This window comes from Mycteria americana, chromosome 6, assembly GCF_035582795.1.
Source record: "Mycteria americana isolate JAX WOST 10 ecotype Jacksonville Zoo and Gardens chromosome 6, USCA_MyAme_1.0, whole genome shotgun sequence".
NCBI classification, from domain to species: Eukaryota; Metazoa; Chordata; class Aves; order Ciconiiformes; family Ciconiidae; genus Mycteria; species Mycteria americana.
In genome coordinates this window covers 20466864-20484046 of record NC_134370.1, presented here as the reverse complement: position 1 = coordinate 20484046, position 17183 = coordinate 20466864, and the positions used below count along the sequence as shown (strand labels likewise).

The 17183-nt window shown below is 42.2% G+C and overlaps 1 long non-coding RNA gene across 1 annotated transcript in view; it reads right to left on the bottom strand.

Moving 5' to 3' along the window:
* Positions 1-17183, bottom strand: part of LOC142411272 (uncharacterized) — a 76481-nt gene that overhangs the window by 43470 nt on the left and 15828 nt on the right. The window lies entirely within an intron of this gene.

The following is a 17183-nucleotide window of genomic DNA, read 5'->3' as shown; positions in this document are numbered from 1 at the left end:
TTTATAATGAAGAAAGGGCTACAGTGTGGGTGCCACTTAGATTAGACATTGGGGAATCCAGGCACCAGCCATGACTCCGCAAGACTGGCATGCCATTAATTCTGCTGGTTGTGCAACACTTTGACGGTCATGCCCGCAGGAGCATTCAGTCCTTTCGTTATTTATGTGGGGAAAGCGGGTACATAATCAGTACAGGAAGTCAAAATCTGCTATTAACTTCACAGTGTTTTCACACCTGGAGAAACTTCCTGTCTTTAAGACTATTATGCCACCATCAGATTTGCGTGAAAGTGGCCAAAGGCTGGGTAGGAAGCTGTTGGGAAAAGGGAGTGAAAAGATAGCAGACAACTGTATTAGTCACTAACATAATTCTGTTTAGAGAAAGGTTACCAAAATATAACAAAAATAACTGGTAAAAAGTAAAGCGACTTCTAGAAGTGTTTACTTATGAAGCAGCTTCTGTAAACACAGAGGCTTTCTCAGAACCTGACTATAATGAAGACCATAACATTTTCAGGGCAGTACAAGTTCCTTATGCAAGCAGAAGATTGTTCAAGAGATTTCTGTTTTAAACATGAGAGCATTAGGGAAAAGTCATACATTGTATGAGAAATCTTGGATTGCACTCTAGAAAATTTCTTTCTGTTTCTCAGGCTCCTGTCTTCCTCTATGTTTTCTGCTCTGCCATTCAGTAACTAATCAAACATATACTCAGCTCTTTTGTGCCTGTAAGGAAGTCTATGTGAAGGAGAAAGGTTTTATAATGATTTAGTAAAAACAGAGAAGCAGTGTGGTTATCCACCACGACGTCATGGTCATTCCAGCATCTGTAGGAACATTCATATTATGGTTTTGTAACACAAGGTTTTGGTAGCAATAGTGCCTTAAAGTAGTCCTGCACAGGTCTGTCAGCCACTTACTCCTGGCACACTGGCCCCTGCCACCATGCCAGACCACATCAAGGAACAGATTTGACTTTAAAAAAAATAAACTAAAGATGACCCTTTTTCTTTTTCCCCTAGAGTTGTTTTTCCAGGGCAGATCAGCTTCCTGAGGCAGCTCGCAGGATAGCTGGGCAAACACGTGGACCAGTGCTCCTGAAAGAGCAGCAACACGCCGCAGGTGCCTGGGGTCTGGAGCTGGAGCAAGAACATCTTTGCTGCTACGACATTCAGGACTTGCTGCTGTAAAATCACTGCCTCAGGCTCTGGCTCGACTATATGCAAAAGCCAGCTGCAGCCTTCTATTGCCAGATCAGGCATGCCACAGGCAGATCAAACAAACTGTTGATCCTTTCTAGAAACATCCCAACATCTCCAAAAAGTTTTGTCGGTTTGCAGCTGTGCCACCAGGATTTATGGTATGGTGACCAGGGGCTACCCTGCATGTATTTCCATCAACCCATTCTTTCTCTCTGGTGCCTTCTGCTCTTCTTTAAACACAGGTTTATGCCCTGTGTTTTCCGTTTCAATTTTTCACCCAATTTCTAGTCATTTACACCCAGCTCTTGACCTCAGATTTCTTCTTCAACTGTGACTTTATGAGCTACTTGCCTCAGTCCCTCTCCAGCCCCTGGTTTTGTGTCCAGCACGCCGTGTGACAGCATAATATCGGCGCCAAGCCAGAGCCTCTCCCTCTGCACTGCAGAGGCTGATCCTTCTGCTGGATCTCATCCCACACCACGAGCCCCGCGCGGGAACGCAGTGGAGCCGACGGCGTGGTAGCACTGTGGCAGGACACCCCGGGTGGCTGGGGGCCTCGGTGAGACGTAGTGTCACACGGGTGGCTCAGCATGTGCTCCAAAGGGGGCTGGCAGGGAGCGGAGCCCAAGGTGGGGGCAGGGTGCAGGACAGCATGGGATGCCAGGAACGGCTGCACATAGGGGAAGGTGTCTTGCCCATGCTCCTGGAAGCTTATCCACATCCAGAGTGGGACTGCATGTCCTGGAGAGGCCCCAAGCACTTCACAGGAGAATCCTAGCGCTTTCCTGCACTCAGGGATAGTTTGTCTACATAGGAGGAGGGGAAAGGATTTATGGGGGAGAACTGGGGGGGAGGGAGGGAGAAATCCCTCACAGGTAAAGACAGGGCTTTTGGAAGTCAGAATAACCTCAGTTCCCCAGTAACTCCAGGAGATAACTGAATGGCAGTGTAAGCTGAACCTGGCTAGCAAAAAGCTTGTCCTTCCCACCTATTCATGTTCCTCATTACTTTCTAGCTTTACAGCTGGAAACAGCTCACGCAGAGTGCTGCTGCTCCCCTCTCCTAGCCTGCTCTGGTCCTAGCCTCTTTGCCTCTGCCTGCTCAGCCTCTGGAGCAGTGCCACGTCCGCCGTGGCAACGCCCAGCCTGACCTCGCAACACTCTCTGGCCCCAGATTTCACTTCTGCCCCACCTCTGGAGCAGGTCCCAGAGCCATACCTCTCACCGTGCCTTCCCAGCAGCCTTCCTCCCTGCTGTACATACTCCTCCAGTTGCATGCTGCTGGCTTCCACTGCCAGTTGGATTACCTTTTCTGGGGAGAGATGCAGACACAACATGGGCACAGCCCCAGCAATAGCTTACTGAGCAGCAGTTTATGACAAGGGTGCAGTATATACCAGGACAGCAGGCTTCCTCATTAACCCTCTGGGGACACTTTTCCCTGTTTGTGTGGCCTAGACCCATCTGCTCTTGTCCTGGGCAAGTCCTGACACGGATGGGTGCTGCATTAAGCTAGCCTGCAAAAAGATACTTGTGGAGCCTTCTTTCTCCATTGCATCTGACTCCCCTGCTCCTTGGATCCCATTTTATCAGTCCACCCTGCTCACACAAGAGGTCCGGGCCAAGGATCACAGTACTGCTAAAGCTACAATGAAACCATGCATGTTCCAGAAAAGCAGCACTCACTTTCCCCCAGACATATTCCACACAGGATCAGCACTGCTCAGGACTGTTCAGTAAGTGCCAACCACCTCAAAAGAGAGCCCAAGCAGAGAACTGCAGCACTTTGAGCAAATTAGTAGAACGAAGAGCCGATGGGGAGAAAATGACAGGTTTTATTTTCTCACTTCAGGAGCACTGACATCCTCAGCTAAAGCTGGATGACCACTAGTGACTAATCTACAGCCACAGAGCCCAGGCACAGAGAATTGACTTGAAGCCACCCTCTTGGACCATGACATGGACTGAATCATTCTGTGACTGCCACGAATCAGAACCACATGACAAGTGCCCTGAGGTCTTGCACACAAGCATCAAATGGGAGCAGCATGGGGCAAGACAATGTTGAAGGCTGTGTGAGATGTAGTGCAGCGATAAGACGACCCCGGGAGCAGTCACCTCTTCACCTCTCCAAGACCTGTACTTCTCTCTGCTCCATGGGCCCAACCCCTCCAGCACACTAACACAACAGGATCCATGATCTGGTGGACCAACAGCAGGCTGCAGGACATACCTTGTGTCTGAGCATCAGCAAGACTCCATCTGTGATTTAACCCAGCACTGTAGCTCTGAAATCTCTCTATATTGCATATAGCCTAACAGTGAAGGAAGCCAATGGCCAGCAACATATTTCGCTCTGTGCAGGGGCTGGCAGAAGTTTAGCCAAGCCAAGATCCATGCTGCAAGGGTTGCTGCAGCATTCTTTGGTAGTTCTTGGTAGGAGGCTAAAGGGAACACTACTTTCACAATGACAAGCTGCAAATAATGACTAGCTCTGACATTGCTTAGAAAAGCTACTTCCTGAGACAGTAACTGATCTGAGAAGCAGAAGGCTGAACCACCAGGAAAACTGCCCCAAAATCCCCACAAGGGAACAGACTATGCACCAGGAAATCTATGATACAACACATCCTTAACTCATGCCAGCACAAAATCATTATTGTCATATGATCTTACTTACTGGGCCAAAGGGAGTCAGATCCAACTACAACCACACCTTAAAGTGTCTCAGAACTTTTCAACAGGCAGATCTGCCATGCACACATGTTGTAAGTGCTTGTAAGAGCACATCCTCACTGATCTCTGGACTTCCAGATGGTATGCAGATCCTGCCACATCTTCTTCCAACTACCCTTTCTCAACTTTGGCAAGCCAATCAACCATTCAGTGAGTGTTCTGTTTATCCCTCCAGGAACTGAGTTGCAGATCAGATTTTGGGTATTTTACGCTGATTTAACCTGCATTAACAGGCAGGAATTCCAAAAGAGAATGCCTGGGTTTGCCAGTAATGCTGCCACAGGCATAAGAACAGCCACTGTCCTTCTACTGTGACGCTTCTACCCTTCACACATACCTCTTAAAGCCATGGAGCCTCACAAACACGATGTTCCTGGTTAATGTCCTCTCTCGGTCAAGTAGAAGGGCTTGTTCTTCTACCTCAGCCAGTTTAGAAAGGTATTTGTATTGTTTCAATTCTCTGATACAACACAACAAAGTAGATGGATGACTGAACCCATGGTATTTAATTAATTTAATTGGTGAGTGTATCTCCTAAGGTTGTTACTGGAGCACTACCATAGCATCTTCACCCATCTTCTGCCATAGTCCCATTTTGCGAGGCAGAGAATGGTGACTTGTGGTAGTTGCCCCGAAATTAATCTTTTATATTTTTATATCATTTTGGGGCAATGAGAAGGTCTAGGTAGGGAGCAAAGATAGTGAAAATGTATTCCATCTATTGTGCTTCATTTTGGCATTCAAGTGCCAAGTCCACAGAGATATCTCAATAAACACCAAATTACTATTTAGCTACCAAATATCTAAGTGATTTCAATGAAGGTCTAGGTGCCTAAGTTCCTCTGTGTGTCTCAGTTAAGCTTTTTGAGACAGACCAAACTTATTATTTTACCAAAAAATATAAGAATAAGGCTACAAAATTATGTGATGGGGGAGAACAAGAAGGAAAGGCAATGAGAGCAGAAAGAGGGTAAAATTTATAACTAACTATTCTTATCATAGCAAAGAAATATGACTTAGAACGTGACACATGGATCTGAAAGAAATATTGGGATTGTTAAGTCAAGAACTTAAAAATTCAGAAATTGTTAGTCTGGCCCATCTGCACGTGGGCAGTGGGAAGGGCTCTGCAAGCCCTGCCATTCAAACCTGCACACCAGGACTGACCTGCGTACTGGGGAGTTTCCAGGATATCCCAGGCCACCAGTTATCCACAAGGCTAACAAGGGTGCGCCACTTACCCTTTGGGTAGGCTGGAGAATGCACTAGAGAAAGCAGGTAGTTGTGACAAGGCCGTGTCCCAGCTCATAAGTTCCCTGAACAGATGGATGAGGAAAGCCTCAACTGTTGGATAAACCTTAAACCCCAAGTCACCTTAAACCAACAATGAACTCCGGTCAGACTAAAGATAAAATGCAGATAAAAGAGCATTTGTCCATCACATCCAAGATAGACAGAAATCTGTAGATTTTACAGAAATTACTGAGGGAATCAGAAAATTCTTGTTCTGATATTGAGATTATTTGTTTTTTTAAATCAGATTAAAGTATATTGCCCTTGACTGAGACCAGATGCAACCAACCAATTCAGGATGATCATTAGTTTGGGGTGACTGTTCCCCACAATCTTTAAAACATGCTGTACCACCCTCTAAGTGTGTTTCATGACATAAGCTCCACACCAGACTTTTCACAGACTGGTGGAAAACGCCCAGGCTCTCTAAGGACGCACTGAGACACGTTTCAGAGGCAGAGAGGGTTAAAAAAGTGAAAAAGTAGGGCATGTTTTCTCTTCTTCCCACCAACCACAGCCTTCAACTCTCTTCATCTCACTCCTGTGTCTTCTCCCTCCCCACCATCTGATCTGGCTCTTGACTCCTCAGCATTCAAATCAAGCATGGGGAACCTGCTCACAGTCCCTTGCCCTTACGAGTCAGAAAGGACCGAGCATGCTCAACCGTGAGAGACCTTCAGAAAATTTTGATCTTCTATTTCAAGAAGCCTGTGCTGAGCTACGTGTCAGTAGCCCAAATGTGGGACATTTTTCATTAGAAAAGCAATATGCTTGTTACAGATTCAAAGGTCACCTTCTGCTGGTATTTGAGGCCCTGGTCTGATACACAAGGGCAAGAGGTCACCAGAAAGAGGGTATCATCAGAATAGTTTTAGCATTGCAAACAAACTCATTCTCAATCCCTAATGTAAACTTATTCCTTTTGTTTGTCTATTATGGGACTTAATCCACTGTCTTTAACTACTCTCAGTTTTATCCTCCTAATCTTAAGGAACAATTGACGTTAAAGTATTTGGAACAGACTTTGTGCAATGACTTTCATGAGGAACTGGCTCAGGATTTTTACTTTTTAAGGTTTATACCAAAAGCAAAGCTGTCCATTTTGCAGCGTTGCAGAGTTTGGCAAGAGATCATGTATCCCATGTAAAGCTGTGTGCAAATTGTACAGGATTTTGGATGTTGTTTCTGACCAAGCTCTTGATGTCCTTAGTTAATAGTATGTCATGCATGTTTGCACAGATATGTGTATATTCTATGTATATATTCTTGCTGAAGTACAATTGCTCTTGGTGTGTGGTCTGCAGAGATGAACTGTTGAAGTTAGGCCTCAGTGCAAGCTGTAAAAGCTTCATGTCACACAGCAGCTAAGACAGTAAATGGTCAACTACACAGTCCTTTTTGACATCGAAGTGTAGAACCCCTAATAATTTTCTCAAAAGACATCTGAAGGCATTTCCAGCTTTCAGCACAGAGACAGCTTACAGTATTTAAATAAGAGGAAGGTCAGACAGACTACACTTGACACTGCTGGGAACTGACATGTTTTTGACAAAAAAAAAAAAAAGGTCACTTAAAAAAAGAAGCTGAAAGATTCCCATTTCTTTACTACATTAGTAATAAAATGAAGTTTCAGAAACAGTCACAAAAGAGAACAAGGAATTTCCCAAGATTTTAGGACTTGTTATCCATCTATGTCCCTGTTCATATTTAGAAGCAAATACACACTAGGTAACAGCAGGGAGACAGTTATATATCATTAGCCAGCAGCACGTTTCTAGCAACTAAGTAAGAGATTATAAATGCAGAGAAATAGCACAAGAAACCTGCAAAATCCAGCCAGTAGAGAAAGTAACTTAAATTCACAAGAGACCATTGTTTCAGTCTTTTGACATTATATCAAATCTGTTTGCCTAGATCACATTAGCAGTCGCATAACACAGTTGGGCTGTCTTCCAGACTACTTGGGCTTTCCTTATCTGAAATGGAACTATTAACTTTCCTGGTTTACCAGTAATTCTACTTATAGTTTACACGTGTTTTCCTTTTACATAGAGGCATAGAACGAGCAGTTCACCAGGAACTGCGCTGAAAGTGCCCAGAGGATAAAAGGAGGGGGGTAAACACGTGGACACAGTAGGGAGCAGGAGTTCAAGCACAGGCGAACGGTGGAGGTTAACAGTGAGCTGCTCACAGGACAGAAAGATGCTCCACACAACACAAACCAGATCTGTGCCGCTGCCTCCAACCAGCCACGAGCTTCTGGTTTTTCCCAGCACTGTACAGAATTGAGCAAGAGCAGAACCCTTGTTAACATATATCTGTTAACACTCCCTGTTTCAGGGCAGAATCACGAATCCATATGGATCCTAATGGATGTCTCTGAACTGCTCTTTCTGATGATGATGACTGAAAGCCCTCCTCTGAGAATCATCTTCCAGCCTTTCATGATCCTTAACCTCCTTCATTTTCCTAATACATTACATTTCCCTAACCTCTAACCAAATCTTCCTTTACTGGAGTTGAAACTCACTATTTCTATCCTACTTACAGTAGGTATATACCTACTGTATATACTTCTATATACCTACTTAGAGTAGGTATATAGAAAAAAAAGCTACTACTTTTATCTTTGAAGCAGCCCTTTATGCATTTGAAGACCAGTAAGTCTCCCCTTAGTCTTCCTTTTTGATTAAGCAACTCCAGAGTGCCAATTTTTTCCATCTTTCCTCATAGATCATGTATCCGAAAAGACTCCTTATTGCTGTTCCTCTTCTCTGAATTACACAGAATCACACAGAATCGTATAGGTTGGAAAAGACCTTTAAGATCATCGAGTCCAACCATAAACCTAACACTACCAAGACCACCACTATACCATGTCCCTAAGCACCTCATCCAAACGTCTTTTAAATACCTCCAGGGATGGCGACTCAACCACTTCCCTGGGCAGCCTGTTCCAATGCTTCATAACCCTTTCAGTGAAGTAAAATTTCCTAATATCCAGTCTAAACCTCCCCTGGCGCAACTTGAGGCCATTTCCTCTTGTCCTATCACTTGTTACCTGGGAGAAGAGACCGACCCCCACCTCTCTACAACCTCCTTTCAGGTAGTTGTAGAGAGCGATAAGGTCTCCCCTCAGCCTCCTTTTCTCCAGGCTAAACAACCCCAGTTCCCTCAGCCGCTCCTCATCAGACCCTTCTGCTCCAGACCCTTCACCAGCTTCGTTGCCCTTCTCTGGACACGCTCCAGCCCCTCAATGTCCCTCTTGTAGTGAGGGGCCCAAAACTGAACACAGGATTCGAGGTGCGGCCTCACCAGTGCCGAGTACAGGGGCACGATCACTTCCCTACTCCTGCTGGCCACGCTATTCCTGATACAAAATTATCTCCCATCTGTCTACATTCTTCTAAAGCCATACTGCTCCAACTAGACCTAGTGCTCCAGCTAATGTTTTGCTAACGTCAAGTGGAAACCTTGACGTATCCTGCAAGCTAAGCTCTTTGTTTATATGACCCAGGATTTGTCATTTGCAGAGTAGCAGCACTCTTGATGCATTTTCATGTTTTCACCCACTCAATCCTTTTTCTGTCACATAACCACTTGTTCCCCACCAAAACCTGTGACAGGCTGCTTGATTTGTTTTAAAAGCACATCCTATTTTTACCTGAACATTTCTTCAATTTGTCAAGATAATTTTGAATTCTACTGTCCTTCAATTTACTGAAAGTATTATTGGCCACAAGACATGCTCATGAAGCACCTGATTCTTCCACTTTATCCGTCCTATACTAGATTAATCTACATCATGTTTCCCTGATTTGCTTATCTGAACAGCATCAAAAGCCTCAGTAAAATCACAAACACCTGAAACCTACTCCTTCCTCCATGCTTACAAGGCCAGTTACACGAAGTGTTAGAAGGGAAACAGACTGATCTGCTTAGAAATAGTTTCATAGTTTACTATGACTTTTATTTAAGCTAAGCTGATGAGTCTTAGTCTTCAGTTCTTCTTTCCTACTTTCCTTCTCACTGATGCGGAGAAAACACAAAAAGAGGGTCTGATACAAGCTCAGCTCAGAAGAATTTTGCAAATGAAGTCACTGAAGTCAGCAGTATACAAGGAGATACCAGAAAAAAAATTACTATAGAATTAAATGTAACACTATGATCAGCTTACAGCAGCAACATGGGATCTACTGGAAGATCAGAGACTTTACAGGTAAGCATTAAATAGCTAGTGTTCAAAAGGAAATAGTAGAAAGCGTCATCAAAAGTGCATGAAAATTGTTAGGACAATGTGAAAAATGTTTCTAAACTGTAGTCTAGAAGTGAGTTTAACAATTGGAGGACATCCTGTCATTTCCAGGAAAAGAGAAAAGCCTACTTTATCTTGTTTAAATATTCCTGGCAAGAAAAAATAAAATCATATTTCCAAACTTGTTTTTAATTCAACTAGCCTGAAAATTCTGAGTGGATACTCAAAAAAAAAAAAAAAAAAAAAAAGGAGCAAGTGCCTTTCTTCAATAAGAAAATTATTGGCTAATTATGCCTGTTCTGAAAAGTGATTTTAATGGGCTAAATAGGATCTCTTTCAACTACCTATAGAAGTGCTGCAGTCATTACAGTTAAGTATGCTGATGACAGGGGTTTTTTTTCACACAGACAACCCTTCTGTAGCTTCCTACTATTATGACAATGGAATATTTCAATTTTCATCCATTAGAACTCATGAAATCATTGAAGAAGTTAACCAGTTAAAAGATCAGTTAATGTATGGATAGAATCAGTGAAGCTGGAGAGGATCTCTGGAGGTCATCTACTCCAACCCCCTGCTCAGGGCAGGGCCAGCTTCAAAGTCAGATCAAGTTGCTCAGGGCCTTGTCCAGTCAAGTTCTGAAAATCTCTGGTCCATATTATTATTCCAGTAGTTATCCACCATGAAAGCCTTTCTTGAGGAATGCTGGTGCAATTTGCCATGTCAGTTGGCTTTACCATTCATACTGCATGTGGTACAGCCTTGGTCCTCTCACACTAGATGTGGCCAAAGTTAATGACTGCAGCATCAGCACTCTACTTACCACGTACTTTCTCTATTTTATTCAAATAGGCATTCCTAAAAGAAGTGCTGCCAGCATATATGACATGAACTGAAATGGTTAAGTAGCAACCAATTAATTTGAGGAGTTTCTTCTCCTGTAATATCTTCGTGCTTACAGAATCACCTATAAAAACCTTCCAAACGGTATTAGAACTACAGCTTCCACACGTATTTATGGTACTATTTAGCAAAGAAAGAAACCTTTTGGGGACTAATACAGAACAAGGAAGGCAGGATTTGGCATCAGCAAGCTATTTGAAAAGCTTTGCAATTTTTCATAATGGGAAAGGAGAGTTTGTCTGCCAAATAACCATGATGCACGGAGCTACGCAAAGTGCCCCCGGGGGACATGGATAAGTTCTGGAGCACCTCGCTGGTGGAATGGAAAGTATGAATGCTTCCGAATGCTGACAAAAGTACACGTAGTAGTGCAAAGCAATTATATTTCATGTAGTGAAAGTCCACAGGCCTACTTCAGTTTCAACCACCTCACGTCAGCTATTAGAAACAAGCCTAATACAGGCAGGTCTTCCGGTCATGGCACTGCTGGAGGGAAGCGTGGGTAGATAACTACTCTCATTAGCAAAATTTCCATTCACCTATTCAGCTTCAAGAAATGGGAATCCTTTATAAATTGAGAGGAATGTTCCCACATTCTTTCCCATGTGTTAGGGCATGCAGGTTGGCATAAGGCTCAGAGCTCTTGGATTTAACTTATTTAAATTATCTCTTCTCTGTTGATCCCTGTGCAGGAGGGAGAACCTGACACATGAGGAAAACTTATAGCTTTTCTGTACATGTTTCTTAAAAAAAAATTATGAGTTGAAATACACTTCATCTAATCTTACCACTATTTTCAGCCAACTTGTTTTATCTGCTACAGATTCATAGCAAAAAAGAAACCCTTCAAATAAAATAAAATTTAAAGGAAAAAAAACAGAAAGAAAATTGCAGAACTAATTTCAACATTCAAAAATCATTATTTTAATTTAGACTCCTTTGAGAAGCAATCCTATTCTTAATATATTTCATCCCTGTTTGATTCTGTTACCACTTCACATATTTAAAAACAAACACCCTGAAAATAAAACGTGATCTACCACAAAGTAGATAATCTGATGGAAGTGCTTCCTCGGAGAAAAAGAAGAGTTACAGCCTGCTTCAGCTAGTCCAATCCCCACTTGTAGCCACGCTAATTTTTCTTTTTATATCCAAAAATCAGTATGTTCTCACCACTGAACATCCCTGCCATTAGTGAAACCAAAAATATATCTATGCAGTGCAATGAAGCACCCAGCTAGGCCTACCATAGCCCAGCTTCCTCTAAAGAGTAAAACGAACTGGCCGATCCTGCTTCCAGCCATCCATGTCTGCTTTTTGCTCCCGCTGTTCCAGGAGCGCAGTTAGATGAATACGCACTGGAACCCTTGAACCGAGCTCTCTCTCTCTTTGCCAGTGCTTACTGGCTGACAAAATATCCCTTCTTTCCACATTCATAGCATAATCCTTACCAGTGTTGCAATTACGTTACTTCTCAGTTTATATTTGCAGAGACAGACTCTGCAGAGGCTTTCAGCCTTATGGCTCCCTCCATCCCATAGAGCATGGGGAAGAATATGGGAAGATTGCTTTCCATTTAGAAGGGATTACCCTTTATTAAAGCTCAGCGGCAGAGTGGTACTGTCACAGTGCCATGTCTTCAGTGCCATCATGTACCAAATATTCCCTTCCTGAAACAGCAACGCTGGCATTTTCTGTAATAGCAAAGTGTTTTTTCAACATGGTAGGTGGACGCTCCACCCCCAAAATTATCCCATAATGAACTCCAGTTTTTTTGCCAGGCACTGGTTCACAGTGAATGCTGCAGACAGTCATACACAGATGCAAGAACTACCAAAGCCTAGCTCAAGGTGACAGTTATGCTCATGTTATATGACTTGAGGCTAGCTCTAGGGCAATTCAGTTTTCCCAAAAAGATCTTGTATAATTACATCAGGTGGTCTTGTTTGGCCACCATTTATCTCATCTACTGTTAAAGTGATGTTATGTGACTGACATGAAAGAAGAGAGTTCAGGGTCATTCCTACAAATTTCCTAGAAATACCCCAGCATTTCCTGCCATACAGATAAATGTTTTGCAACATGAATAATGGACTTAGTGCAAACTACCAAAAGGAGCAATATGAAAATAAAGCATCAGTCTCAAGACCGCCCAAAGTTTTTGGCTGCTCTGGGCCCGGCCAGCTCAGGTAGAACACAGACATGGGCAGAAAGACTTTGACCATTTGGACCTACCCAGTTGAAGGAAGATGCCCATAGGGACCACCTGAGGAATGGAGAAATCCTCTTTCTCTGGGAAGCTGCTCTGAAGGGAAGGGCAGAAGACAAGTTAAAGCAGATTAAGGGAAAAAAACCACTATAGTATTAGTTTCTTGAATAAAACTTGTAAGGATTATACGCATTTTAGCTGTAGCAGTTGAGAGAAGAGGAATAGAGAAAGACCTAACGGCTTAATGCTAGACACAAAATCTGACACCTGAGAAGTGGTTTGAGCTCCTGAAAGTAGGTGTCAGATGAATAGATAGTGAAAACTCCAGCTAAGGAAATGCTAGATTGCTAATACCTCACATGAGGAAACATCTCATTAATAACCTTATAAGAATAAACACCTATCCTGGCTACAAAAAAAACCTCTCCTCTGTACATTTCAGTCCCTCAGCTCTCACCGAAAAGGAAACCTTTAATAGTTTAACAAAGGCATGACCACTGAAAGAGATTAGTTAATGACTCACCAAACATGTTGCGATATGAAAGAGAAGGGCATGTCCCTAGAGGAAACATCTGGACAGATCAAGGGCTTATTACCTTTTTTGGTTCTGGAAAACATAGTCTTTCAAGCCTAGCTTCTTCCCGTAAGTAGACAAAAGTATTCTAATTTTCCCAAGAAATATTAGCTTAGTTATATCTGGTGGAGAAAATAAACATACATATTACAGTATGTGAGTGATACGGAGAATCTATCAGAGATAAACATATGCCAGGGAAACTTCTTTATTTTTCTTCATTATCAGAATTACTTAAAAACAAAGGGTGTTGCGTTTTCTACAGTGAAAACTTAAACCAAATTAATCTCATTTTCTAAATCTCAAGAGTTATTTGCCAAATTGCTCTGTCTCAGCTCAGACTTGGTAACATTTAATAAATGGTAGCAGAAACAGCTGGGAGCATGCTGAATCTTTGAAGACTACAAATGAAGCAAATGCACACAAATTTCTCTGACTTCATAGCGTTCACTTCTCAAATGAAATTTAATTCAGCACTGACTTACAGCTGTCCCCAAATGTTGGTTATACTAGGCTGACCACAATGCAAGTATTTTCTGTTATTAGATCCCACTTATTTTGCTGTTTCTCACAAAAGAACCCTAACATTTTGGTTGTCCCTGCTGACATGGAGCACCAGGAGATGTCCACTGCTGTCAGAGTGGAATTGGTTGGCACATCAGGAGAGCGCACGCACTACCTTTCTGGTCATACCAGTGAGTATCACTATAGAAAAAAACCTTTATTCTTACTCTCAACTTGCTCGATAAATGGCACCATGGATTTTCAGCACACTGTAGTGAACACCTGACAATTCTCAGACGCCCCTGCAAGCTGATACCAATGTAGACCAATTATTCTCTTAAAATACCTCCCTGGGTCTCCCTTTTCACTCCTGACTTCACCCTGTAACTTGCTTTGAGAGGGAGCATAACCACTCAAAATACCACTCAAACTTCAAACTGGTCATCTCTACTGTATGCAGTGGAGAGGCATACTTTCAAATGAGTAGGAGAAAGTTTGGAAATGAAGCAACTGTTCTAATGAGTTACAAACTATGGCTTATTGAACTGTGTAATAAATGAACAACATTTCTGAAAAAGCAACTTGAAATACACAGTTGGAGTTCATATATGGAGTTGGCTACGACTTCCCCAAGCACTTGCTGTGCTTCGGGGAAAGCTTCATCATAGAAATAGGAACTCATATGGTATTTAATAAGTTAAAATGTTTAGTCACAACACAGGTCACTGTTTCATGCAGGACTTGCTCAAAAATATTATGTTCATTTACAATCCATACACTTTATAATTTAAATAAAGGCATCCAATTTGTCAGTAAACATTGCCTTTATAGGAAAATGCAGTAAAGTTTAGCTTATCCTGTATTTACATAACACTCTGTCCACTGAGACTTAAGTGTCATTATTGGCTTGCCTGAAACCATTAATAGCATAAATCTTCTCCTACTTAAAAATCATGTATTAGTCTTGAATACACTCATCATTCTTGCAATGTCACTATCACCAGGGAGCCAACATAAAGAAAATGAGCTTCCAAAACAGGTCTGCAAGAACCACAAGAAAATGAATACAAGATTTTGCATCATCAAATAAAATTAAGTAATATTGTAGGCAACTTTGTTAATCAGACAACATTATAGACTGTCACTACACATTTCTGAGAAAAAGTGGTATGCTGCATCAATATTTTGTCAAGAGGAAAACAAATAGAATAAAGGATGCTACTAAAACACACTTGAGACCATGAGCCTGGATCCAAAACTATAGGTCTTGTATATATCCTAAATGTCAGCAGCCCTGGAATTTCCTTAAGAAACAGAATAGGGAAGTAGAACTCTGAGAAAGCACGCTTTTGTGATCATATCTAGAATGCCACCTGGAAGTCAAATAAAGACACCAGCTGTGTCATCTGCAACTGTGAGACTCCTAAATGGAATAATATCACTGCCAAAAGCTTTTGATGTTGCTAAGTAGGACAAAATGGGACGTGCTAAAAATTTAAGAATAAATGTGTGCTATCAGTACTTATGCTTTTAGTTTTCCTCAAGACTTACTCTTGCCCATTCTGATGGCCAACGATGCAGTCTGCAGAGTCCTTATGTCCATGGGGTAACTTTGTTTAAGGGTAGAGGAGATTCTACAGGAAGCAAATACACATGAATAATATTTTAACTGAGATTAAGCATATGAATACAATGTCTTCAGGAAGTGATTGCTAATAAAATAGTGATAGCAATAGTAGTGACACATTCATCACTAGGAAGCCACAAAACTAAGGAACAGTTTACCATCCAGGATGATTTTCTAATAAATTGTTCTCTGCACAGATGATCATTTTGAAGTAAATTGCTACTCCAGAAACAAGAGGGGGAAAAGCTTGCTGCCCTCACTACACCTTGCCTTTTCTTTCAAAGGAACATATTAACAAAACATTGTTCACCCTTCATTTCATAAAAACACACATTTTGAATAGCTCCCAAAGTAGAAAACTTTTATGGCAGTAGGGTGTTGAGAACATCTGCTATACTTCTCTCAAAGCCAAGAATAAAAACATTAAAAATGCAGGAGCTGATCTGTATGACATAGTGCCAAATGTAGTCACAGTATAAATTAATAGTATTGTCCTGTCTTTTATCCCCAGCCTAATATACCTCTAAATCGAACTCATGTGGGTTACTTTAACATGTTCATGAAAAACAGAAAGATCTACCATGTCATTCAACTTATGCTTTTTCGCCCCAGAAGCAGAAGTAACTCTCATGTTCCAACCCACCCAGTTTCCATTGCACGTTGGGCACAAGCCAAAGGCCAGGGTGAGGTCCCAAAGCCGTTTGGTCCATTACTGTTATGTCTAAATGAGGAAAGAGTCGTCTGTGAGTCCTAGCTGAAAGGCAACAGACACCACGTCCACCAAGAGGCCAAAGTAAAACTGGCTCTCAGCTGCAGAAGTGCTTCTCCATTATCTTAGGGATAAGTGACACTGGGAAACTTAATCCATGCCTGGCTTGAACTAATGCGCTTGCTCCTGCATGGCAACAGAGAAGAGCACTTTAACAGTCTGGATGTTTAATTGCTGTAGCTTCCATTGTCCATGTTGGAAGGGACTTAAAATACCCTGAATTGGTGCCTGTCCTCTCACATGTTGCTCCCAGTTGGCTTCCAGAATGGAAGCATGAGGCCAAAGGAGGTGCCAAGAGATGGACCAGAAAGATTAGGTGCTTAAATGATCCACAACACAGCTCAGAAGCTCTGGCCTGATGGGTCTCCCTAATGCTTAAAAAAAACCTGCAAAAACCAACCAAAAAAAAAAAAAAAATCCCAACACTTGACTTGCTCAATTATTTTCTGTGGAATAGTTGCTGTGTATTCTACAGAGAGGTCAAGCTGAAAAACGAGCTTCCATTAAAGTCAATGAGAATTTTACCACGTGACTCCAGCTGGAACAGAGCATTGCCCAAAGAGTTTTTTGGAAGGGGCCTTCTCAACACTATTTTAAGGGCCATTTATATGGCATATCTAATGATTAACTAAATTTCAGAAATCTCAAGAAATGCTTGAAATTGCTTGGGCTAGCTGCAGTCCTTCTACAAGAGCAGGCAACCTAATTCACTTGTTTCACCCTCAGAAGGACTTTGGAGGTGGAGTGTTTGTGTATTTTCTGAAGAAAGCCCTGAGTTCTCCTTGCAGGCAACTGAAACGTTTCCAAGATACACACACTCACTGTTCATGGATTCCTTGGAAGTAGAGCTTTCCACAAAAATCTGTTTAGTTCAGGAAACACTGTCTTCTGTGAAGGAAGTGTTCACCTATTGCTAGTGGCACAAGTTTTGACATACCAAATGAAATAATTTCCAACTCTTTCTGGAAAACAAGTCAGATGGATCCATAGTTACATGGCCACCTTCCTAGCAAGGACACGCTCAGGCGTAAGTTGTAGAGACCTCTGCTGAAGGCATGAACAGATCAGGTTTCAGGCAGCACACAGTAAAGTTCCCATCCTTCTCTTCTTCC